The following is a 25,766-nucleotide window of genomic DNA, read 5'->3' as shown; positions in this document are numbered from 1 at the left end:
TTTTTGATTTGGACATCAGTGCATGTAGAATTCCTTCAGCAAAGCACATGGGGAGCTGTTACAAAGGAACAGCTCTGGGACAGGCTGTAGCAATACATCCAACAAAACAGAAAAAAGCAAAGGTGACACAGATAAAAATATGAAAGAAAACAAATGAAAGCTATAAAAAAATTAAATTATTTAGATTATGAAATTAACCAAAATATTGTCTGAATTCCTTGAGTTTATCATCCACCAGGATAAAGCAATTGATAGAGGTTGCTAAGCACAGACAAGGTGACTCAGAAATCTTTTCAAAGGTCTCAAAATTGCAAATCTAAAATACCAGCCTGCAGTTCCATTAAATTGTCTAGGAAAATAGAATTTTGTTCTGATTCACTGCCCACCTCTGGTAGATAAGGACCCCCTGGGAAAACTACTTTAGACAACCTACCAAGAAAAAGACATTATTATAGGCTATGAATCCTGGAAAGCATGACATATAACTCTAATTCTCAAGGGGCACGATGTTTTTTTCCTAACTTAGGGCTGTCTGTTGCTGAATTGTCCAGGGGAATAGTTGAGGCCCATGGAGATGGATTACAAAGGTGCTGGACAGAAAAAGAAAAGTAAACATTAAAACACATTTCCATTTTAAAACAGAGTTGATCTTGCTGAGACAACCTGGAGGGTCTGGCCAAAGCCAATCAGGGAGTATCTCTCTAATCGAGAGGGAACTGTTGGAGGCGACAGGCAGGGATGAACAGCCTGGACAGCTTTTACATGGTTGTGCCTTTCACAGTAACTGCTGCTCCCAGGTGACAGGAGACAGCAGTGAGTGACAAAGTCTTATTCCCAACCATGATACTAAGCAGCTGCAACTGCACTGGAAGCTACCCTGGACAATTTAAGTCTGTAGAATCTGGAAAGCTAGAAAAATCAAACACTGCTTTCCTCGGCATTACCTCATGGTTACTTCACTCATTACTAGAGAATGTGGAGGTAAAAAGGTTTGTGATAAAAAATGGTTGTTGCGCACCCTAATGATTTCAGAGGCTGGGAGTGACTTTGAGGATGATATAATCTCTTTCATATTTCTTGTACTTCTGCAATAAGTTACACAAATTAAACTGCTGCAAAGAAAGAAGAAAAATACCTTTGATGACAAATAGAAAAATATCCTTTCTGTATAGTCAATCCCATCTTCACCATTCAGTTGCATCCACAGCTTCTCTAATTGCAAAAATGCCCCAAAACTTAAGTATATGAATATAACATCTATAATGGTATTGAAATCACCTGGCTCTAACGCTCTCAAATTTTGGTGCCTACACTAAGATAGTTATTTAGGCCAACAGGGACACAGTCATCTCCATGTAGCAATTCAGCAAGTTGGTCTAAGACATTTCTCCTAGGATGGGATGACTCATGCTTTGGAGGTGCTATTCTCTCTCCACCGACTCTCCAGACTATCATGTCTAATAAACACTGATTAAATTATCTTTCCTGAATTTGTCTGATCCCTTTTTGACCACATTTATATCTTGGTCTCCACAACATCCTGTGGAAATCGGTTTCTTAATTTAATTAAACATTATACAATAATTTCATTGGTGACCCTATTTCTTTTACTGTGAGAAACAGTGACTATGTCTTATTCACCTGCTCTTAATCAGTCACGAAACAGCCAGACTCTGCCTCGCCTATGTTTCATGTTCCTAACCAACTTTACTCCTTTTTTGTAGACTTTTTACAATTTTATGAACTCTTTACCATACAATTGACTATAATTACAGATAGAATGTGCCACATGCTTATACAGTAGAATAGTTTTCTACTTCTGTCCAGGTATTTCCTAGCTATTTGTCATGACCTGGTAATTTCAGAGGTCTATCCTCAGTAATGCCCAGTTCCTCCCCTGATTTCTACTAGTTAAAGTCATCAATTTACTTTGTCCCATGGACATTACCTTCCTCTTACTGCCAACAAAGTCACCTACCATTTTATCTTCCCAATATTCAGTAGTATATAATTGTGCCACAGCACTTTGACTGTTATGGGTAATGGCAAATCATATGCAAACTTTCTCACTTCACTCGTCAACTCTCTAACAGTCGTTATGAATACATTTCAATTTTCCCCCGCTCTCCATGAATTGTAAAAATGTGTGATAACTGTTTTCATGCCACCTTTTACCATACTATGTGTGTATCACTTAGAAAAATCAAAACTAGATGGAACATAGATTAAACGTGTTGCTACCATTAAAGACTAAAAACTTGATAAAATATTTCATAGATTCTTATATTTTAACAACCTGGGAAGACATGTTGTGGTAGTTTAGGACAGAAATAGAATTTCACACACAAATTCCTGGTTCATTTCCAATCTTTGTCATTAAACAAGAGTACAGATTTTAGATACCTGATCTTCATTTAAAGAAGCTTTCAAACAACAGATAATCTACTAGGTCTGTAGCTGGATCAGGCCCTGCTTATGCTGAATGCTGCACTGGTAGAGCTGTTAACTCTCTCTAGTGTGACAATATGGGGGGAAAATGGAAGGAAACGAAGGCAGGGGAAAAGCTGAAGGAAATGAAGGCTACAACTTATGAATAAGGTAAACACTGGAATAAAATAACATAATAATAATAAATCCCCCAAACACAGCAGCAAGAGACAGAGTAATTTTAGAAGTTACTGTGGCACTTGCCAGGACCTTGGAGGCACTTTGCCAGGAGCAGAAGTTGTTTGAGCTGATATAGTTGTAACACTTTTTTTTCTTTCTTTTTTCCTGAATTATTCCAAAAAGACTCAATATAATGAAAACCTGTTACAGACTCTCCACTGGAACTGAACAAGACTCTAAGTGATGGACTTTTTGTAGCAATATTTTTCAATCTTCGAGACAAAATGGAATACAGAACAAATGATATTCAGGAAATCTGCCCACTTTTTGATGGTGAAAAAAATCCCTTCATCTCTCCTGACGAGAGCAACCCCATTACTAAATCCAAGCAGAAGGGGAGGGTAGCAAGTGTACGTCAAGAAATAGATTCAGGGAAAAGGATCAAAAATCTCTTTTCTCACTTACAAAAAACTGTATTGTATTCTGGGGGAATATGCATGTATCTTGGGACAGAAAAATGTAGACTTCAAGGCAAGTGGTATAAGGAGCCAGATTTACAAAGACATGTAAGGACTTCTATGGGTCTGCACTAGTGGCTAATGAGGATGCTGTTACCTAATTGCCTTGGATTGCTTCTAGTCAAGTAAGTCAAGGTGACGTTCACTGTTATCAACCATTTCTCCAGCAGCTTGAGTGCTCTTATAAAAATCTCACCAAGTAACTAAATAGCTATGTAAATCTCAACTGAAGTATTTAGTTGCTGCATTCCCTGCTCAAAATGCAACTTAAACTCTGTCACCTCTACTTTCAAAGAATATGACACCAGCATACAAAGCAGGCCAGGTTCCGAACTTCATAATGCTAGCTTGTGCATCCATGCCTTGTTTTACATGGTACCACTTTTAGCATTTTGAAGGTTCCAATTTCTCACAGACTGCCACTGTGAAATACTCAGGTTGGCATTTGATTTTTCATAAAAATAGCCAGGAACATGAATAATTGTATGTCATATTAACATTAGTCTTGGGGAGCTGCGAGTGCCAGGCTGTGAGGGCACATTAACAGAGTGGGGTAAGGAACATGCCTGAATAGCCCAGTGAAATTGCTGGCTATAATGTTGCTGAGAAACACTAACATGCATATAGGTGTACACATGCAATAAATATGGGCTAAGCTGGTTTTATTATGCAGATGTGCTTAGCGCACACAGTATTACTATGGCTCTGCTGTCAGACAGACAGTTAGGTAACAGTAAATTGACTTTGAATCTCAGCCTCAAGTTGTCCCTCTTCTTCCTTGTCCAGTATTTTCCTTGTACTTTTGGTTCCCTGGCAACATGCTTGACAAACCAGTCCAAGTAAATATGTACCAGCTCATCCTGACTCTTTCTCCCGCTTTCCTTCCCTCCTTCCTTCCTACCTGGCTTTTATTCCTGACCCAATGCCAATTCTCATCATCCCTGGTGTTTTAACTGCACTTTTTCTTTTCCTTTTTTGGCTTTTCATCAGCAAAAGCAGTGACAGCAGCGACATTCACAGCATGCAAGGTATATGTAAGGAAAAATAGAGGTAGGCTTGCTTAAGCTGCAGAGGAATTCATCTAGGCAATATCTTACCGACATTTAAACAATCTTGGCATCTCCAGGCACAAAGATAACACAACCACTCCCTACCAGCGGAGAGGGATGGATGCCCAGGCTGCCAGCAGGGCTGTCAGAATTTCTCAGAGAGGCAGCCGCTGAACAGGAGGGACCAGGGGCAGGCCTCAGCATGTTTAAATGTTGCTGCATACTATACAATATTTGAGGACATTTTATGTTAAAAAACAGATTGTAAAGCTAAGCGAATTAGGCAGCTTACAATTATGTTGTGTAAAGCTTAAACAACCCAAGGCAGCCATCCAAGAAAAAACATGATTTACAGACATGAGATGCAGATGCAGGGAGGAAGGCAAGACTGGTACAAATGTCTCCCTCCCATGTGGGCAAACATGTGGGGTTTGTACATGTATATGTACTCTTCCGACTACCCAACATCACCACAGACTGGTCGGAGAAGAAACCACTCATGGAGAGGAGCCGTCTGTGGGCAGGAAGAGCAGGAGAACCAGCTATGTTTTCAGATCTTAAAGGGTCTTGATGAATCTAATAATATAAAAAAGAGGGCTATGAGGAAGGTGTGGGACGAGCTGATATCCCTACAGGAACATATTATTTGTTACATCCTGAAGTAGAAAAAGAGAATTCAAATTACCAGGGAGACAGGTGGTTACTTGTATTTTCTACATTTCAACCCCTAACCCAGCAGGGTTGAGTGAACCTATCTGCGTGACCTTGTAAGCAGGGAAGCAGAGCTCACTGTCCGCACATTTCATCGCCTAGGTTTCTAGGTGGAGGCTTGAGATGGCTTCGTTTTTTTGTTTATTTTTCCCAGAACAAATGCAGAAATGAACATGATTCTTGCTGCTGCCAGTCTGCCCCTGATGAAAACTTAAAATGGAGACAGAAAAGGCACTGGGGTCAGAGATGTCACTTGCATTTTTACTTTCTCTTTTAAAAACTAGCTGTACTTCTCAAAAAAAACTTTTCAAAACATCTAAGAAAAACCTTTACTAAGGTTAAGATGAACAATCAGTTTGTTCCTCTGTCCTGTTTGTTAACATAGACCTGTTGCCAAAAAAAAAAAAAAAAAAAAAAAAAGGAAAAAAATCTTAAATCTGACATGCATGGGAAAACCCTGAGGAGCTGCAATCACCCAAACAACCAAATAATTACTGTCTTGGAAGTTTCCATCAAATTAGTGGCCGTCACCAAATAAAGCCACTCAACAGTCTGCTTGTTCTTCGCTGATGTCATACTTCCACTCTATTCCAGTATCAGTGCTCCAAACTTTCTTGGAAACATTATTTTTCCCTAACTTGAAAGGAACTAGGTTGATTTATGACTCCAAGAACCTGGCCAGAATCCAGAAGGACATCAAACTGCCACTCTGTAACTTAATCTGTTCCCTCAAGTAACTGAGTGAAAATGTTTCTTCTTTTATTATTAATTATGACATTAAGTAACAAAAAACCATCACAATTTTTAAAACTTTTGTATAACTAGGGACAACAGAAAACTGAGCAATTGTACTATTAATGCCAAACTGTTTGAAATTATTTCAAAGAAAACCAAGAGGAGACTCTTTTACTCTAACACAGCATTCACAAATCCTGCACAGAAGAGTAACAAGGAAGTTATTACATAGTCAGTAGCTGGGAACTTGGTTAATCCAGGTTATTTCTACCTGGGTGGTATCCATTAGAAATTGGATAGCTAATCTAAACTAGTCATCAAGGCTCCAACGAACAATGGAGAGAAACAGGCATCCAATTTACCAAGAGGCAATTCATCCCATGTTAAAAGTATATATAGAAGATTAGTGGGATTAATTGCTCTCTGGAGATGTCTACTCTTGTTTGACTAACAAGAAAGCCTACACAATTAGTTTAGACTAGACATTTAACTTCTAGGCAGCTAGACTGGAATGAAAAAAAAGTTCACCCCTTAAGCTTGCTGAGCTGACTCTGCCAGTTCAGGGACAACTGCTGAGCCTACAGCTAAGCTACGCTTTGATCCTCGTGACCCAAACCTCGGTACTACCTGGGTGGCAAAGTCCAGTGAGGAGGCAGTGGATCTTGGTGAACTTGGACAAAAGACCCACTCGGCGTTGCAGCAGCCCCTGCGCAGACTCTTCCCAAGAAATTCTCTTTCTGCCAATACAACCAGTTACCAGCCTGTTTCAAGCAGCCCTTTTGGGGTTCAGATTTACTAACAAAAATCACAAAGCTTCACATTCTGCAATTTCTCTGGCCCTTGTATGGCCATCGTCACACATGTGTTCAGTTAATAAGCTTCTCTTGGATGCAAAATGCGAGACTATGCTAACAATTATTTTAAAAGGTACTTTTAATAGTTCTGACAGGTTAATACCATTGACTTGCTGACACTTCCACGGGGAATGGCTTAGGCCCAACTGGCTCCAGTCCTTGGTAATGAACATATAGGAAAGAACACAAGCATTTCCACAGTATTACATTTCTATAACTCTACAAACTCATTTTGTATGAATGTATCAGTAAAAGGCAAGTTTAGAAAATAGCATCTATCTGTTGTTCCATAAAGAATTAGTTGCAACATCCCCAGTGCACCTACAATGCTTCGTTTCAAGCACCTGGAGATAAGTAGATATTCTGTAAGTCCTACTTCTCCAAACAGCACAGGTCATTTTGACATTCTAAGAGGACTACGTTACTAGGCATCTAAGCACAGTGTAAATTATATGAGTTGAAGTAAATCCAATCACAGCCAAAGGTCCCAGTTCAGACACCATGTAACTCTCTTTACTTTCAGGTCTCATGACATGTTTCTCTAGATTCTTGCTTTTCTTAAAAGAACTGTCCTCTGAATATAGAAACGACATGCTATCATTGCTAACCTCAGCCTTCGTTAAGCTTCTTTGATTTGCTTTCAACCATGACATATACTCATTTTGTCCTTGCTTTCGCTCTCTAAAGCATTTATAAAACTTGAAAAAAGGACTGCTTTGTATCATATGGAAAATAACTGTGCTGTAAGGAACAATACCAAGGCTGAAAAGCCTAAAATTAGACCTGCAAGTTTTGCTTTCATTGGCAGTGATGTGTGTGCATTCATGTTGTCTCAATCCTACATTCCACCTCTTCTATTCTTGCTAAACACACTACTTTCTGAAAAACACTGAAGTTTAAAATTAACAAACCTCTCTGATTCAAGGGTATACTGACCTTGATGATTGGCTATTTTGATCACCTTCACCTTTAGACTTTAATAATGAATTACAAGATCCCCTTATTTTCAAAAGCAGTAGCAACAAAAAAGCATTTGCAGAACAAAAAGCTGAACATTTCTGAAATGGTGCCTGGAATAATCCTGCAATTTCCAGGTTGTGGGTTGGTTTTTTTCCCTCCTCAGAAATTCAAACACAAATTTAATAGCTGTATTTTTCTATCCTGAAAGCAAGCTAGCGAGGAGATATGCACTATATAAAGTGGCTAATGCTGGGCAACAAGGGACTAACAGGGATAATTTAGTCGTAACAGGTTAGCATCTATGATATACATATTCTCTTCTCAGCTACATCCATTCAGTTCCCACTGTAGTCAACAGGGGGAATAAATAAAAGTGAAATGTATCCAAAAGGTCAAACTTCATGGATTTTCAAATGAAGAAAGCCACAGAGAGGCTGAAGTGAAACCAGTGCAAGCTACCGCCTTAAAGATAATGCAAGCTGTTGCTAGCGTAGTGTTTATTTTGAGTGTCTCCTCGTGGAATTTCAGGATAAAATATGAGCTTGGCAGTGAGCCTGAAGGGGGTATAGTCAGAGAAGTCCAATTTCAACAGACTATCAAGATGAACTGTTGGGAGTTATTTTACAGGTTTATGGCTATAGCTTACTATACTTGTAGAACACTACAGTATAAATAGCAAAACTACATCCACCACCTAGATACCTGCAGTATGCTCTGACAGAGCACTTTTAAGATAATTAAATACCATTAAATGCACCACAAATACTATACGGGAGTTAGGATATTAGATACAGATTTAAGTAATGCAACAGTTATTTATTCATAAAAAAATGTGGATGTGGATCTATAATGTAGCACTCGCATTAACAGCACTAAATCTGGGGGTGATTTTCTGTCAGAAAACAGAATTTAATTCCAGCACTGTTACAGTGAACAAGAAGCCAAATAGTTTCTTGGAGTTAGAACCAGGGGAAGTCTAGACAAAGCTGGTCCTGAACTGCATTCAGTGTTTCCCACTGGAAAATCTGTGTCCATAAAAAGTAATGTTTTCAAAGTCAGACAAAGAGCATCTGGAGAATACTATTTGTTTCATCACACTGATTTTGTCAGTGTTTCCTAATGTTTCCTACACCCTGGAAACTGCGTAGGCTGTCCTTCAAGCTTCACTACTCAAGCTCCACAGGTCACACGGTGGCATTTCAGACAATGTTGAGCTTTTGGAAAAAGAATTGAGGCTGGCTGCATCACTGAGACAAAACAGAGATGTGTTAACTACCAACTGCCTCATGAGTGGGTAGTCATGGCATGGAAACCCTGAGAAAGGTAAATACACCTTTCTCAGGACCGGGAAGTATTGTCCTAGTTCCAACCTCAGGATGAGGTAATTTCTTCCTGGGACAGCTCTTCTTTTATGCCTGATTAAGCCAGGTAATTACCTCCTGGGTTTTGTGGGTAGGAACATTATGTGCAATAAATCCATTTATGGAGCTGTGTTTTCAGTCTCGGGTTTAGCTTTCTATTCTTACATATAGAGTTGCTTTTACTGCCTTCATAACTGTCATCCTTCAGGTTTCAGTAATTCTTTCAAACGCTTCTAATGATTCAATCACTACGGACATGCCCATACTTGAGTATTAATTCAGGCTAAAATTGGTAGTGAATATGAACTACAAAAGGTATTCCTGAGAAATTCAAGGTATTAGTACTCATCTCTCCCTTATTCCTCAAAAAAGCATTTTTTTTAACTATAGCTATGTTTCCAAATAAGAATGATACTTTAAAGTATCTATACATAGAACTATTTCAGGATATTTTTGTCCCAAGGAACATCAGGAACAGGAGAGCTCCCCTATTCACTTCACTACATAAATATCTCTCATTTCACACAGAAGGAATAAGATCCATGGACCTAGATATTTACAGAAAGAAATCTTATATTACTTATTGTTGATTATAATAGATAATCAGTAGTAGAACTGATTGTACTGTGGTATTTTATCAGAAGTGCACTGGAAGGAGAATTACCGCCAAAAAAAATTAATCAAAATTGTTAAAGATTCTGCAGTGATTTGTAGCATCCTTTCTAAAAGATTTAAACTGAATTAAATTTATATTAATCTATTTTAAAAGATTCCCCACAGAATCCTAGAACCCCACAAAAGCTATGCACTTTATAAACTTCATATACTCCATACTGTACCATATAGAGGTTGTGCACAGAGGCAGAAGGTAGCTTTGCAAATTTCTTCATTAATAATGTAGAGAAAAGTAAAAGTTAGGCTTTTCTGGAGCCAACTGACAGAGCAGAGGTAATGGCATGATATCCTGAGTCTGTATCTGAAACTGCTGAGTAAGAAACTTTTCATCAAAGCTCCACGCAGACCTGGGGGAAATGTGAAGTTAAGTCGGTGACCTGGGCATAACTGATGCAGGATGTTTATTTCTTAGGAAAAACAGGTTATCATTCAAGCTGTTTGTGGTGTCTTCAGGTCTTCATTCATTTGGAGTGTCTTCACGGTAGGTCCCAGCTGTCATTAAACCAGTGGGTGCTGAGATGAGTTGTGCACTGGACTGCCAAAGAGCCCCAGCTCCTGGGCACATCCCCAGGGCGGCTCTCCCCAACCTGTCCGAGGCAGAGACCTGGTGCCAGCAGGCTGTACCCACACGAGATGCAGAAGCAGGACCCCAGCAGCACCCTCTGTGCTTTACTCCACACCATCCACTCCCCGACCAAGGAAGTATTTATTTCACTATAAAGCAGTCTAGACATGAGCTAATATATACACAACACAGATGCAAAGGAGATTATTACCTGACACAAAACCAGAAGAAACCATCTGATAAACTTAAGAGAAAAAATGTAGACAGGTTGAGTAAGCTTGATGCTATTGAACATATTTCTATCACAATCTCCTTTTAGAACAGCTATTTCATCAGCTCACTACAGAAAGGGCTGCTTGCTGCTTCCCTCCAGACATATTCTGCCTTTCCACTACTTGAGGCTTGTTTTTATTCTGGCTGAGTGGAAAGGAGATTTGGAGAAATCCTTGCAGGAATGGCAGAGTGCAGGGAGCTGCCTTGCCTACTAATTGATGCACGCTGCCCAGGAAGACAGGCAGGATGAGCAGTTTCCTCCTTGCTGGTTTATCTGCCCCCCTGGGAATAAGCAAAACCACAGTGACACATTAAGGCATGTGCTGTCAAAGTGCCTCAGGCAGAAAAATAAGGGAAGTATCAAGTGACTGAGCCCTTTCAAGCCAGCCATGGGATGTAGGGCTGCTCCAGCCAAAGCAAAGTCCCACTACAGCTAACCATACCTTCAAATATTTCATTTAGAGTGATAAAAAGTCCCGTTGAATGGTTTGAAGCTACAGGAACAGAATAAAACTGGCAAGTTCTTTTGCTGAAAAACAAAAGACTGTGGAGTTCTATTTTCAGAACACACACCTAAGCCGAAAAGTTTGCATATGAGCTCCAGAGTCTTGCTACGCTGAAAAAAAACCTGTACAATCAACTCTTAGAGATGGCAGATTTCCATCTTTTGTCTTCCATAATGTGGACTTGGCTGACAGCACTTAATAACAACTTAATGAAGCCTGATGGAGTTGAATTAGCTTATATCCAGCGTATTGGGTGGTCTAGATGACACACATTTAAATATTTTGCTACATTAATAAATGGGAAGTAATTATCACCCACAGTTGGCCAAAGAATTAAGAGATTTTTCAAAGGAAAAACAGGGAACATGCAACATCCGGACCATTCCACATAAAATACGTATCTTCCACCTTCTTCTGCTCTAGTACTTTTTTAAAAAGTATTTTTACCAGGCCTCAGTCTTTACATTGTCACACCCATTCCCCACTGAAACAAGCATGAACAGATAATAGCCGCTCCCATCAATTTTTACTATAGTGACAAATCTCAGGCACAACCCAGAGATTAGCAGAATGTAACTGGTTATGCCTGTTTACTGCACTGTGCTAAGAAATATTCACGTCCCAGTTTATTCACCATCAAACTGACTTCTAGGTAATGCTTCACATGTCCACAGAGAAAAGCCACAAAGCCTGTAAATGGAATTCAGCTATATATTATAGGAGGGCTGTACCATTTTATAGTCTGCCATAAAGCATACAACCGAGAAGAGGCCAGTAGCATGATTTTTTCTAAAGGAAACTGACCTGGGACCTTATTTTTCAAAAGTACTTTGACAATAGTGTGTGCATGAGAAACCTGTCATATGTGGAGTGCTGACACCTGTGTTTTCTTATGCAAAAACCTAAGAAGAAAAAATATGTCAAGGACTATGGCTAAACTGATAATTAAAACTGATGTAATGATTGTATGTAAATGAAATATAATGATGTAATTAATCCAATGTAATTAAACCCCAGAGGTAACGGGCACACGCATCTCCTCACTACCTACTTAAGAGAGCCTCGCGGGTGCTCCATAACCCACTTCCTCACCAGCTGCAGTCCAAGTGGACCATCATTACCACAGCACCACCTGACTGAGACCTCCGCAGCAAAAGCATAGGAACCTGGGAGAGATGTAAATACCTGCTTATTTCCACTTTATAAACATTATAAAATCAGACTGGTGGCGGCCTAATCATTTAAATTTAAGGTATACAATAATTATTACTTAGTTAATTAATACTTCCATTTAATTTTTACTTCATCAACTACACACAAGCACTTGCTTCTGTAAGAATTTATAAGGATAGCCAGTATTTCTAAACCGCACTCTTTAGCTTCATACCAAGTACCTCAGAGCCAAGAGGAAAGAAGCCTCAGGAACAAACAGGTCACAGGCAGACAACGATTATAACTCTGCACTGGTCCCATTACTCCATGGGAGGATGATTACATACTTATTTTAATCTGACATAATCCAGTTCTGCTGCCAAAAGGGTTATACCCTCCAAAGAAAACCTCTCTCATTTTTGGAAGTAATGCCTTGCCTAATGTTGCCTAATGTGTGTACCCTAGGATCTGCATGGCCATGTGCAAGGCAGGAGAAAAAAACACTACCCATGGCCCTTCACCCAGGAAAAAAAAAAAGCTCACTTGGGTGAGCTAAATCACAAATAGGTGGTAATAGGGTAGAGAGGCAACAAGAAAAGCTTCTCTTCCTAGCAGGTGCATGTGATTTGGTGATCATCCTATCCCAGCTGGGAAAGGCTGGGCTGGATGGAGAGCTCAGCCAAAGCTGGTGCCACCATTCATCCTCCTACTGTCAGGATAGTAGATTACCTGGTGCTGGGGTAATCAGATGCTGTGTTTCACTCGGGACAGACCAATGTCCAATGGGACGCTGCTTTCATCCAAATTTCTAGGTCTGCACCCCCATTCTTTTCAAACGCCAAATGTTGTCACCCACCAGCAGAACTTGTATTATTTGTCTCGCTGCCTTATGCAGGAGACAATCATCAGTATGGGAACAACACCCGAACCGTATGGGCAACTCTTTTGAGGAAGACATTGGCCTTTACTGATTTACAGGACTGAAACATTTGTAGCTTATCAGTGAAAAATTTACACAAATGCCAAATGTTTTTCCACCTTGACTTGTAACAACTAGAAACAGGGTTCCTGTTGTTTTGCCCAGACTCTTTCAAATCATCAGTGCAAACTGAGTTCCTCCGATTAAAGGAACTTCACTATAGGGCTATGATCAAGCAAATAGATAAAACGGTCTACAATTCACTATGAGAATCAGGGTCCTGGTTTCCATTCACTGCTTTGCCATCGATTTTCCAAAAAGCTCTTGGACAAGTCATGTTTCTGCCTTCTGCTTCACCACGTAATACGATGTGAATGAAATCATGTCAAATTCTTTAAATCTGCCAATACTGTAGGTGTTGTATCCCATTCAAAACTGACATCAGCAGTGAAAAACTACATGGCACACAAATACAAATGCAAAACAATGAGCAGCTTGTCATTTAAATACTTCAAAATCAGGGCCCCAAACTAACAGCTTTTTACTGCATATAAGCAGGATTTTTAAAAGCTGCAGTTCAGTCATAAGATCAATGAATCATATGATGAGAGAACATATAAAGTCTTATGCAAATGCTTCACATTTTATTTTTCAGTCCTTCTCCCCACTTAGTTCAACATCCCAAACACCTCTAGATGAGCAAATTCCCCTGCACCCACACAGAACTCACTGCCAGAGGGAACCTGCACTGGGGGTGTTTCTCTGGTCATTTTCAGGACTGACTTGTATGTGACTTAAACCATATCAGTTCCCCTTCTTCTTCCCCAACAGCTACATCTATCACTACATCTATCACCCTTCTCACGCACTCATACAAGCAAAGTTAGCACAGCTCAGCTCGCTAGCTATTGGCATCTCAGCGAGGTCTCCTCCAAGCGCCTAACTGAGATGGTTTTGCCCTAGTACAGTTCTGATACAGCTTGGCTATCTTTACATCTGAAAAAGCAGTTCAGAGAAAAGTGGCAAAAATCAGCTGGATTTATTATTAAATGCAATGTTTCCTAGGAATTCAAATTTTTCCTGCAAAGTCTCCTCACATCGCCTAAAAAAATCATGAAAAAGTGGTGAATCGGTTGACAATTTTCTAATTGATCACCCTTTTTGTAAGAGGCTTTCTGCTCCTCAGTCTTTCCTAGATGCTGACACCTTTGCCTCCTGGTATCTTCAAATGCTATCCTACTCCTTTTCCTTGCTTCCCCCTTCCTTTTTGATTCATTTAAAATGTGTTCTTCCCAGCACTGAAATCCTCGCAGATCTGATCCTGCCTACATCTCTGACATGATTCATGATCACACCTTCTCCTTTTCCCCAAGTCTCATCTCCTTTAGGCTATGAGCTTGCTGAACACTTACACCTACATTTCTAGTCAACCCTCTGTGTTCAAAGCAGCAGATTTTCCCATGTATTTAAATGCACTCACTGAAGTGTTTTGGCGGTTCAGGATGTACTTTGCACTATTCAAATCCATTCCTTGATCCATTTTTTCCAGTAGGGGTCTGACAGATCAGTTTACAGAATGAGTCCCTATAATTGTATGGCCTTGGACTTCGGTCCAGCTACTTCAGGAGGGGACTGATGCAGAAAAGAGATTTCCAGTTCACATTCATCTCTATGGGAATTTTTAATAGTGAAGGAACATCAAGCCATCCATTTGCTCCTAAATATTTCCTGATGTCTGTGCTTGTCAATAGCGCAGCTAATGCCACTGCCGGCATACATTTCCTTGCACTGTACAACCACACCTAGGTCACTTTTGCTGTAATTAGAACTTTTGCAGCATGGCCAATTATCATAGCACAGTTGACACATGATGACTTTCCTCCCGTACCTTCTGTGGATTCGATCCCTTATTTTTTTGTTTATTCTCCTACATTCGACATTTACATAAGAGTACCTCATTACTCAAGTGTCCAGAGCAATACCACTAACTTCGATCATTCAGAGCAAATTTAAAACTGCTAATTGCTGTGGACTTCTTGAAGGTATTTTCAATGGAAAACAGCAGCACAAGACTCAAATGGCTACCAGCTGCTGTGTAGGTCTTACGAGAATCAGCAATCTCATAAACTACTATTCTGAGTGACAAAATACAAAGTCACAGAAATAAGGAATGTGTTAGTTATCTCGCACAGATTCAGATGTTGAAGCCCTTCTGAACATATCAATGCTGACAACAGTAAATGGTTGGGTTTACTGAGTAACACTGAGAATTACAATCTCCAGATATCTCTGTTACGTATAATCCCAGAAAAACCTTGAACGTTTCATGATCTCCTCCTTTTACCTGGAGATGAGCTGACATTGATATATTGTTATTGGTCATCACTAATACACTGCTATTGGCAATAGGGAGATGCATATAGCTGAAATGAGTCACATATTGCAACACCTTGCAATTTATATGGAAGGAAGTTGAATTTTCAAAGTATCTTTCCCTTTCCTCCTCAGCAGACTATGGAATACAAGATGACCACTAAAACTCAAGCCATAGTTAGACATAGTTGTTTTCCACATATTTGAAATGCATGAAGTTGCAGGATTTTTTTATTTATTTTAAATTGACTACCCGTATTTCACCAACATTAAAAAAGCAACGCAAATTAATGATAGGACCATTCGATACAGAAATACAAATTACTTTATTATGTTTACTGTGGATTTCTCATACAAAAATTCAGAGCCTTGTTAAATTGTTTTCATTTATTTATAGTTGCGTATTATGAAAAAAATCTACATTCAGTGAAAAATATTTGGAGGCACTAAAGTAACGCATCTCACAAGTAATAACAATTAACTAGCTAACAGTTCTCTAGCTCATTATTGTCTAAAGAAAGCAAACTGCTTTGTTACTGAAGAACTCACATGAATAGATTTTAAGCTAATTAAACACCACAGATGTTATGACAAAGTGATATGTACGTACTGATAGAAGGACCATTGATAACAGCATGTAGAAATAAAAAACGCAGAGTATGTTATGCTAAATTATTGCAACATTTTCAGTCTCCTATATCACATCTTCCCACACTGACACAACCCAGAAAAAAAAAAAAAGAAATACATGGGCTGTGTTCAGACTATACAGATTCACAAGGAACTACATCTCGGGCCTTGCACTAAGATACGGGGAATTAAAGCACTGAAGACAGCGACTCAACAGACAAAGCAGACAGACACACAGAAAGAACACAGCTGTATTCAACATCTGTTCACACTGCACTGTGACTTCTTACAGACCTCTCTTTGAAATACCAGTCTAGAAACCTTTGGATACCAGCCCTGCAGTTTAGAACGTGTTCTAGGGTGCACCTACACTGCAGGGTCTGCCCTGCAGCTGGAGCAGAGCACGTGCCCGAGCCAGCTTTTAACTTGCTGGCTTTGCCACTGCAAACTGCCATGCCGGGGCAAAGTAGAATGTGGTGTGAGCTGCATAACCTGCTCAAGGGCAGGATGAAGACCTGAGTACATAAGCCATGCTAAGCGCTGTACTGCTGTGTCTGGCTTGCTGCAGGTACATCATATATTTGGTTTACGGCTAGTCTGAGTATGTCAGCATACTCCACTCAAAACCTAGTGCCTGCAGAATAAATGTATCCTAATTAGCTTTGCAGGAGAGGGACTCAGCCACTGCTATCAGACATGGATTGGTTCAGAGTCACCTCATGAAATCCCTGAACATGCACCTTGCCCTTCTGCACTAGCTGTAGTTACAGTATCTTGTATATGTTGTTAAAATTTTAAATTTCAATAAAAATATTTACCCTTATAGCACCGTACATATAGCTGTACCTTCTGGAATACATATGAAGGCCAGATCCTTGTGTTATGAAGCTCACAGTTTAAAAAACAAACACAAAACCACAGTTAAAATGCAAGGTGAAGGAGGCATCCACAGTGGTGAAACATGCACAGCCAGGTATCGTTAAGGAGAGGGAGGCTCTTAGGCAACAGGAGACTGTTGGAGCAAAATCAAAGAGAGGAAGCAGGAATCAAAGGCAGGAAACAAGGGATCACTAAAAGCTGAAGGATGAGATAGGACATGAGGCATAGTTAGTACCTGCTGACACTTCAGGATTACATTCTCATATAAGAGAGTGGGACGCCTCAATGAGTAATGTTCACCTCTTCAACCATGTGGAAATTAGCATTATTTATTGATCTGCGTTCCATGAGCACCTCTTTGTGGCAGACACTTGAGAAAATTGTAAAGCACCATAACTCCTTCCAAAATTCCTATTTCACCAGGCAAGAATTAAAATAAAAAACAGCCATTGAACTATAATAGATAAGCACTTGCCCAATGGGTACCATAGGAAGAGACAAGTTTTGTAAACAGAACTTGTTAACGAGGAATGATAAAGGCTGCTGAGAAAGAAAATGGAGCCTTAGAAGCTACTTCGCTTAAGCACTTTGGCATTTCAGTAATACAGCTGTTATCATCAGAAATTCACTGACAGAAGGCGGCACGCATTTCGTGAACTTATACGGGAAAAACAGTTTGTGATTCCTTGACTGTCCTCATTTAAGGATGCATAATATAAAAGTTTTAACAAGGTAAAACATCTAAAATTCTGATTGCAAGGCCAAAAAGCATGCTAATCTTCTATTTTTTTTCATTCTGCATGGAAGCCAAGGACCAGATTCCAAGCCCACTGGAGCACGCTGCAGAGCATCCTCTGACCTTATGATGTGGCTGATGTGATCAGACCCAAGAGTACCAACACATTCAGGCCAAACGCAAAAAAAAAAAAAACCAACAAAACAGGTGAAATACACAGGTAAAACTTTGTTAGAAGGCATTTGAAGATACAGTCCTTTTGTATAAATCAGTCTGGTTTGCAAAAATCATCAGTGCGGTCCAACATTTTATGCATCTAACTAAAACTCTTTTTCAGGCCATCATACTTTCAAACTGAAAGACTTTTATGGAATCAAAACCAGGTATTTCAAGAGAAAGCCTTTTACACAATTCAAAACAGGTATTTCAAGACCATTCCTTAACATTGGTACTCATTTGTATAATTTGAAAAAAAAAAGTATACATTTAAAAAGAAAAATGACTGCTTTAAGAAAGTACCATATATATCCCACTGTAATCAAAGAGCATCGACTGGGTATGTGCTGGATATTAGCAATACTTGCACAAGTAACTTTTTGCAGCATTATCCATTATATGAGCTGATTTTATTTTCAGTGCTAAGACCTTGAAAAAATGTTCACTTTTATTCTTTTCAAAATCACATTTTTATATATACATACCAACTTCTATTAAAAACCAAAAGCATTTTAATTCAAACTACTAATATCCCAAATTTCACTAAGAGTCTTGTTACTTTGTATTTCTAAATATAGCAGATAAAGACTAAATATAGCAGATAAAGAATACACAGAAATATGCTGTATTCTAAAGAACTTTTATAAACACGATGTTCTAATTTTAGAGAACTCCATTCTGAATAAAGTCTAATTAAATACACATATATTCTCAAATGTACTCCACAAGAAGGATAATATTTGGCTCCCCTCACTGCTATTTAATTCCATCTTGGAGTGAATGACTTAATATCTACTTTTGAGTAAAAATGTTTTCTACTAAATGGAACACTAATCTTTTATTAAAAAAATAATTCCCAGTAACTTACTACCTTTGTGAAATTAGCTTTAGATACTGAAATCAAATCATAGGTACTTCATACACACCTGGCTCAACAGCCGACCTATTTAAGATTAATATTCTTTCAACTACTTCAGAGACTGATTGGCTCAAGAACTTGTAATGGAGTCCAGAACCAAGATGCAAGGTGTACGTTTTAACACTAAGGATAATTAACTACTAGAAAATCTTAGGGAGAACTGAGATACATTTTCCATTATCTGTGGCCTTTAAATCGAGACTGATTTTTTCTCTTCCTCAAAAATATGTACCTGTTTCATGAACAGGAGGCTGGATAGAGGCATCACTGAGTCAAACGTTATGGACTCTGCTAGACACTTGGTTAAAATTCTTATTATTCTCCCTTACAGAGTTAAACATTTATGAATCTGAAAGCTTTCACCTCTGGAACACAACTTCTTATTTAGCTACAAGTTAAAACTAATTAAAGTAATTTTCATCAAAAGGTTTAAAGCTTTATATTTATTAGTCTAAAAGATCTGTAAATTATCATCAGAGCTTGTTTGCTTCCTGAGCATGCACTTTGACTTGTACAGTGCTGACTATATTCTTCATTGAAGTTTGAAGAAGGTAATCCTGTTGGTTATCATTATACTAGCTGATTCAACTCATCGGGAGTTAAATGAAATTCCATCATCTTATGCCTAACTATGGTATGAAAATATGTTGGTAGGGCCAAAAAGAAAAGTCAACATGCCATTTCCAAGTCTTATCATCACAGATCTCAATCTTTATGACATTTCATCAGTGAACTTTGAGAAAGTCTAAATTAGTGAACGAGAAATAGGTAAAATTATTCTTTCTGGTATTTAGTAAACTATAGAGTGGAGCTGCACAAAAACAGTGATGCATTTCTCAAGTCATCGATTACTTAAAATTAAATCTGCTTTAAGGCAAAAGTGATTAAAGATCATTTGAATCAAGAAGTTCAATGTCTCATACGTATTAGTGTAAAAGTGTAAAAATTACTGTAAAAATTACTATAAAAATCACCATCAGAGCTTGTTTTTTTCCTGCACATCAATTTAGACTTGCAATACTGATTGTATACATATTACTCCTCAAATGGCTTTGTGATGATAAAGAAAGTGATCTAAAAATTATTTATCTTCCTAATAGGGAATTATTTTATTATAATTATCTTAAAAGATCTACTTGATTACCTCTAATTATCACTTCTCATGATTTCAAAAACTGTAGGTTGTTGACAAACTCATGAATGTACCAAACTCTCACTCTTTCAAAACAGTAAAACCGGGGAAGCTATAATATGTTCTATTAAATTTGTACAGTCTGGGATTGAAAATGTGACTTAATGGCATTTGTTCCAGGCAGAAAATCTTCAATAACATCTGTAATACTTCCTCCTTTGCCTTTGATATCAGAATTTCAGAATACATCATGTTTAGGTCAAGAAAAGATGCATTTGTCATCTCACTCCCAATGAACACTGTTTACTTCAATTAACTGTGGTTTTAACATATTCTGTTCCTTACCCTCCTCAGGGGAATAATCACAAAGAAAAACAGCTTGATATTTTTTATAAACACATCAGTGAAATTAAGTATCAAGTGATTTCTATCTTTTCCTCTCCTTCAACCCCCTCCTTGAGACTACTTACTTTTATCCAGCTTTCAGCTGTGAGACCATGTCTAATAATCTGCCTTAATTTCCTAAATGTGTATTATTGCACTTTGGGTCATATTCATATCTAAATTTGGAAAAGCTCCTGAAAGCAGAGACCCTTTGAATAACGTCCACAGAAGTTTAAAACACAAATTGCAAAAAAAATAACATATTCTTAGAAACTTAAATCATAACTTAAAAAGCAATAAGGATTTGAAGCACTACATGGAGATTGTGTATTCCACAAGTAAGTATCCTTTTTATCACCTGTTTCATTATCTTTGAGAAGGATTATAGCTATTATTCCCAGAACAATAACATAAAATTCAAAAGATAAGATTCTCTCTTTCTATGAATAAAGTCAAGAGTTGGAGCTTAGGTAAGAAAGCGCCTCCCTGTGATGGGAGCCCATCTGCATCCTTACATCTTACAGCGCTGCTACATACGCTCATAGTCTTCCCTATTCATGCTGTATTCCTTTATCAGGCAATGGCTTCGGTGTTGCCGCATCTATAGAGTAAGTCATGATCTTTCCAAGGATTAAGGGAAAACAACAGTGAAGAAGATATTTGGTAAAGAGAAAAGCAATCCAAAGATGCAATTAAGGCACACAAAGATCAGAGAAGAAACAAAATTACACTCCAAAGAAAGAAAAAGGCCAAAGATATACAGAATGGCAAAAGGTATGCAAATGCAGGTAACAGGGACCAACAAGAAAATGGGGACAGAGGAAACGGTCTACACTCATTACAGTGAAGTCTGAGTCAAAATTAGGCATGAAGAGTAACAAAATTAAAGTGCAGAATCCGTTGGCAATCAAAACCACTCTGAAACAAGCTGCTTTTCAGACCACTCTAATGACACAGGCTATTTAGACCCAATCCACGCTGGTAAAACAGTACACATTAAAAACAAAGGGATGAAGACCAGTGCTGAAAACATTTGACATCACAGACAAGGAGCACAGTTTCTCATGGTAAATGCTAAGTGTTACAATCCCAAGTACTTTAAAAAAAAATTTGCCTATCATATTTTCAGTTTTCTAATCCTAATTTCAGTTAGTCCGCATTGCTGTTTAATTCACAATTAGCGGATGAACCAGCATTATTTGCCCAAGTGACAAACTTCTGAAATCCACGAGAATCTGCACAATTTACAGAATTGAATACCTAAAATACAAGCATGAGGCACAGATATAATACAAAAAAACTCAGGAACGCAGAGTGAAGCCAGACATAAAATTAGAATTCCAAAACTGGAAAACAGAACCAGGACAACTGCTTGAAAAGTAAACAATTTTGGAAGCTCCCAGAACAAAGTTCACCATATTCATGTGTTTATTAAAAGGAATCTATATTCTTAAACTTAGATCCTGCCTGCAGCTATATTGAGAGTACAGGCAAAAGTCAAGAAGACTGTACCATCCCAACACACTGGAAAAGAGAAGAAATGGAGGTGCGGGACCATGGTACTGTGGCCCATTCCCCATGCCCTCCACCAGGACCATGCTGGAAAGCACGCTGGCATCCCCAGTGCACCACCACACATGCAGCAGTCAGCAGGATGTCACACCCTGGGACACACACAGCACCTTTTCCAAAGAACACCAAAGCCAGCTTTGTTGCATTGCATCCATCCCGCACAGCCAGCCTGATCTCTGCAAGCTGAACCGGCAGCCTTCTGTTCCGCTCTGCTCTGCCCTGTCCTACACTACTCCATCACGCCCCAGTTAGATTTTACCTTACCATTCTGGCCAGAGCACAATTTTTTTTTTTCTTCTGGGTGGTACTGTAGTGTGTATCAGCTATGACTCTAGTAGAATATAATACATCAGGGGAATGCACACGGGGAATTGTACAATGGGACTGCATGGCAGTGACATCTCTGGCATTGGCTCTGCAGTTGTGAGGTTACATAATGCTGTGAGGGTCCGAAGCAGACATTGCTTGAGCAAACAGCTGATGTGCTGTCAGTAGCTGGGCGTTCCAGAACACCAGGCATGTTGAAAAATCAGTGGTGTAATTCTATGTATAGGTATGCATTTGTGTGGGGCGAGGAGATAGGGCAACTGAGAAAACTGATCAAATATTGCAGTTCTATGCCAGAAAAGTTTGTGGATAAACTCCTTTTAAGCCCAACAAGATAAGGATTCAGTCCTTAATTAAAAAACAGGAATAATACATAATGAAGATTAAGAATGTTTCCTTATTTTTCCTTGACAGCAGCATTAGCCCAGACTACTTTATGCTTTGTTTGAATGAAGAAGCAAAATGTAATTAAAGTTTTAATTAAAATTGATCACAGACCACAAACCTGAAAGTGCTGTTCTAACACTACTGGAAGACTTTTCAACTAAAGTGATGTTCTTAAATTGTGTTCTTTTTTTTAAAAAAAAGGCATCTGTCAAGTAAAAGGATAGTAGTGAAAACTGATGAGTCTGAAAACATGTCATAGAAACAAACTACTAGTGTTCTGAAAGGGCCAGTGAGTATGTATTTCACAAAGACTTAGCTTCCTCACATACTTATTTTTCTCTGAATATGAGGAATCTGTTCCTTTATCATATTCTGGTTAGCAAATACGCGCATCTTTTTCTTCTTCATGAAGAGGTGGTAGTACCTCTGAGAGTTGAACTTTCTAATATATGAAGGAAGAGAACACCTATTCACAGAAACACTCGCTACAAAATAATACTGCTAAAAATATTTTGCCAGCAGAATTGTTAGGAGAAGTACCTGTACATTTAAACACATCTGTTAACATTAACATCTTCTGTTCTGTACAAGGACACGGAATTTAGCCTTTTGCAACTTGGCGAAGGTGCTGGTGTGCAAGTAATCACATCTCAATTTTAATGAAAAGGGCAGGTTTTTCATTTACCCTATTAACTGCACGGTTTCTTTGTCGGCCGAAAAGCCTGGCGGTGCAGGTCACCGCCGCCCCCCTCCCCCGGCCGCGCTGCGCTGTCGGGCCGATGCGGGATGCGGGAGCGCGGTTCCCCCCGGCGGTACCTGCGCGGCGGCCAGGAGCTCCGGCTGCCCCGACGGCACCCCCACCCCCGCCCTAGGAAGGTGGCGAGCCCCGTCCTACCTCCCAAAAGCCCCAGCACGGGCTCCTCCAGGGGCGGGGAGGGGGGGTGTCTGCTGTTGCGTAAAATCAGGCTCCCCGCTGCCTCTCCCCGGTCTCCGACCACTTCTCCCTACGTCGAAGGCCGGAGCAACCAAGCCGGGCTGGGGCAAGGCAGGGCAGCGTCGCGGGGGGCACCTCAGCAGAGGAGAGGCGCATGGGGTTGGGGACAGAACGCAGGGGCTGTGTGTGAGGGGACCTTGCAGGTGGCTTCATGCAAGCAGGGGACCGCCCGGCTGGGGGTGGGGGAGCGGGGGAGGGGCGTTCCCTGGCGGGGGCAGTGGGGAGGGGGCACACTCCGAAGGGGTGAGGAAACCCCTGGGGGGAGGGGGGAAGCCTCGCACCGGGGAGCCGGCGGCACGGGCAGCCGTGCAGGGGGCAGCGATCCGCGGGGGGCTTGCGCGGGGCGGCGGGTCTCGCGGTGCGCGGGGTGTGCGGAGGGGGGCAGCGCCGGGGGCGCAGCGCCGGGGGGGCCCTGCCAGCAGCCCCCGCCGCAGCCGGCAGCGGGACGGCCGCCCCGCGCAGAGCCGCCCTCCGTGTACCGCACCCCGTGCGCTGGCGAAGCGTGGCCGCCGCAGCGCGGTGCTGGGCGCGATCCGCCGGCCACGCACTGCCGGGAGCCGGCCCTTCCCGGCGGGGGCCTGCGGTTAAAGAGCCCTTCGCGGGGGGCTTGGGAAGAGGAGGGAGAAGAAGCCCCCCCGGGGCACCGGCAGGCACGCCTCCCGCTCTCCCCCGCACACGCAGCGCATCTCCCCGGGGGCGGACAACTCATCTCCAAGCGGTGCTTGCGCGCAAAGTTGCGCCGGCCAGGCTGCCCCGCGGCCGCGCTCCCTCCCTCCGCGGCCGCGCACGCCCCGGTCCCGCAGAGCCCCCGCACTCCGCTCCGCTCGGGTCAGCGCGGAAAACGCCTCGCTTTCCCCCACGGCTGCTCACGATCTGCCTCAACCTACTCCTCCTTTTGTTTTGATCTCTGGAAATGAATCTCTCCCTCCTGTCGTCTCCCTTCCCTCCTCCTCCTCACGCCTTCGTGTGGGAAATGACTTGGATCCCACAGCAGCTTTTGTTACCTCCGCCCACCTCCATCTTCACTCCGACTGATGCCCAAGTAAATAGCAGGAGCGCGGCCCCGCCACCTCGCACCTACCCCGCCGGCGGGGCGAGCCGGGCGCACCCGCTTGCAGAGGCACCCCAAGGTTCACCCTGCAAGCACCTCGCGTGTTAAATACAAGAAAATCATTGCTTACAGGCAGCAAGAGTATCGATAAAAAGACCGCAAGGACCCGGGAGCACCCCTGCTTTCCCGGTGGGTGTGATGACCTTGCGAGGACTGCTCTTGCTCTTCAGTTTCGCACGGTCTTTTTTTTTTTTTTCCCTTTTTCTTCCCTACTGAAAAAAACCAACAACCCACACACAAAAAAAAAATCCCCCAAAACCCCCAACCCAAAAACCACCAAACCAAACAAACCCCCACTTATCTCATTGCAAATGAACAAAAGAACACCAAAGACTTCCACTTTTCACCAAAACATTTCCAAGCTCAAACTGTAAAGCGACTGATCAATGCCGCCTTTTGATGCTGTCGGTGTTTATATCCGGATCGATGCGGGGTTCGGTCTCTTTTTATCTGGCAACAATTCGCGGCAGATGGCTGCGGGCACCGTCCCGCTCCACCCCGCCGCCACACAGTCGCTCCTCACACCGCAACTTTCCCGGTGAGGCTGACCGCACCGCACCGCACCGCCCAGCAGCCCCCGCCGCAGCCTCCGCCGCGCTCCATCCCGCCGCGCTCGCACGCACCCCCGCCGCCTTCCCGGCAGGAAAACCCCGCGCGGGGCAGCCCGGGGCTGCCTCGTCCCTCCCGCCGCCGGCGCCCCGGCGAAGCTTCCCGCCCGCACCGAGCCCGGCGGGTACCGAACCCGGCGCCCCCCCCCGCCGCCTCCGGCCCCAGCCCCGTTTATGCCCGCGCCGGTGCCCGGGGCGCACTTACTGCAGGCGCCGAGAGCTGTCCGCGGTGCGGAGGAGGGCGCTGGGCCGCGGGGTCCCGCCGGGGTGCTGGGGCCGGAGGGACGGCGCCTCGGTGCGCGCCCGCCCGCCGCTCGCGCCGCAGCTCACTTCGCGCCGCCGCCGCCGCGCGCGCCCCCGCTCCGCCCCGCGCGCCGCCCGCCCGCCCCGCACTGCAGGACCGCCGCCCCGCGCCGCCCCGCGCACGCGCCGCCCCGCGCCCCGAGCATGCGCGCGGCCGCCCGGCGGGCGCGAGGGAGGGGGAGCGGCAGCGCGAGCGCGGCGGGAAGGCAGCGCGGAGAAGGCAGCGCGGGGAAGCCCCGGGGCGGGCGGGCGGTGGCCCGTGGGAAGCGCGGGGAGAGGGGCAGGAACCCCCCGCCGCGAGGGGTGTGGG

The 25,766-nt window shown here is 42.0% G+C and overlaps 1 protein-coding gene across 2 annotated transcripts in view; it reads right to left on the bottom strand.

The window, feature by feature from the left end:
• VSNL1 (visinin like 1) overlaps window positions 1–25,555 on the bottom strand; it is a 93,085-nt gene extending 67,530 nt beyond the window's left edge. Inside the window, exon 1 of one of the 2 annotated variants that reach the window (XM_040598924.1) lies at window positions 25,359–25,555. The gene's annotated coding sequence lies outside the window, so the exon portion shown is untranslated. Of the gene's footprint in view, window positions 1–24,321; window positions 24,341–25,358 lie in introns of those variants that run through there. The other variant, XM_040598925.1, reaches the window with a different exon arrangement.
• Between the last annotated feature and the right edge of the window lie 211 nt (window positions 25,556–25,766).

Source organism: Falco naumanni, chromosome 6 (assembly GCF_017639655.2).
Source record: "Falco naumanni isolate bFalNau1 chromosome 6, bFalNau1.pat, whole genome shotgun sequence".
In the NCBI taxonomy this organism is placed as follows: Eukaryota; Metazoa; Chordata; class Aves; order Falconiformes; family Falconidae; genus Falco; species Falco naumanni.
The sequence above is the reverse complement of the archived record's forward strand: the minus strand, read 5'-3'. Positions and strand labels throughout refer to the sequence as shown.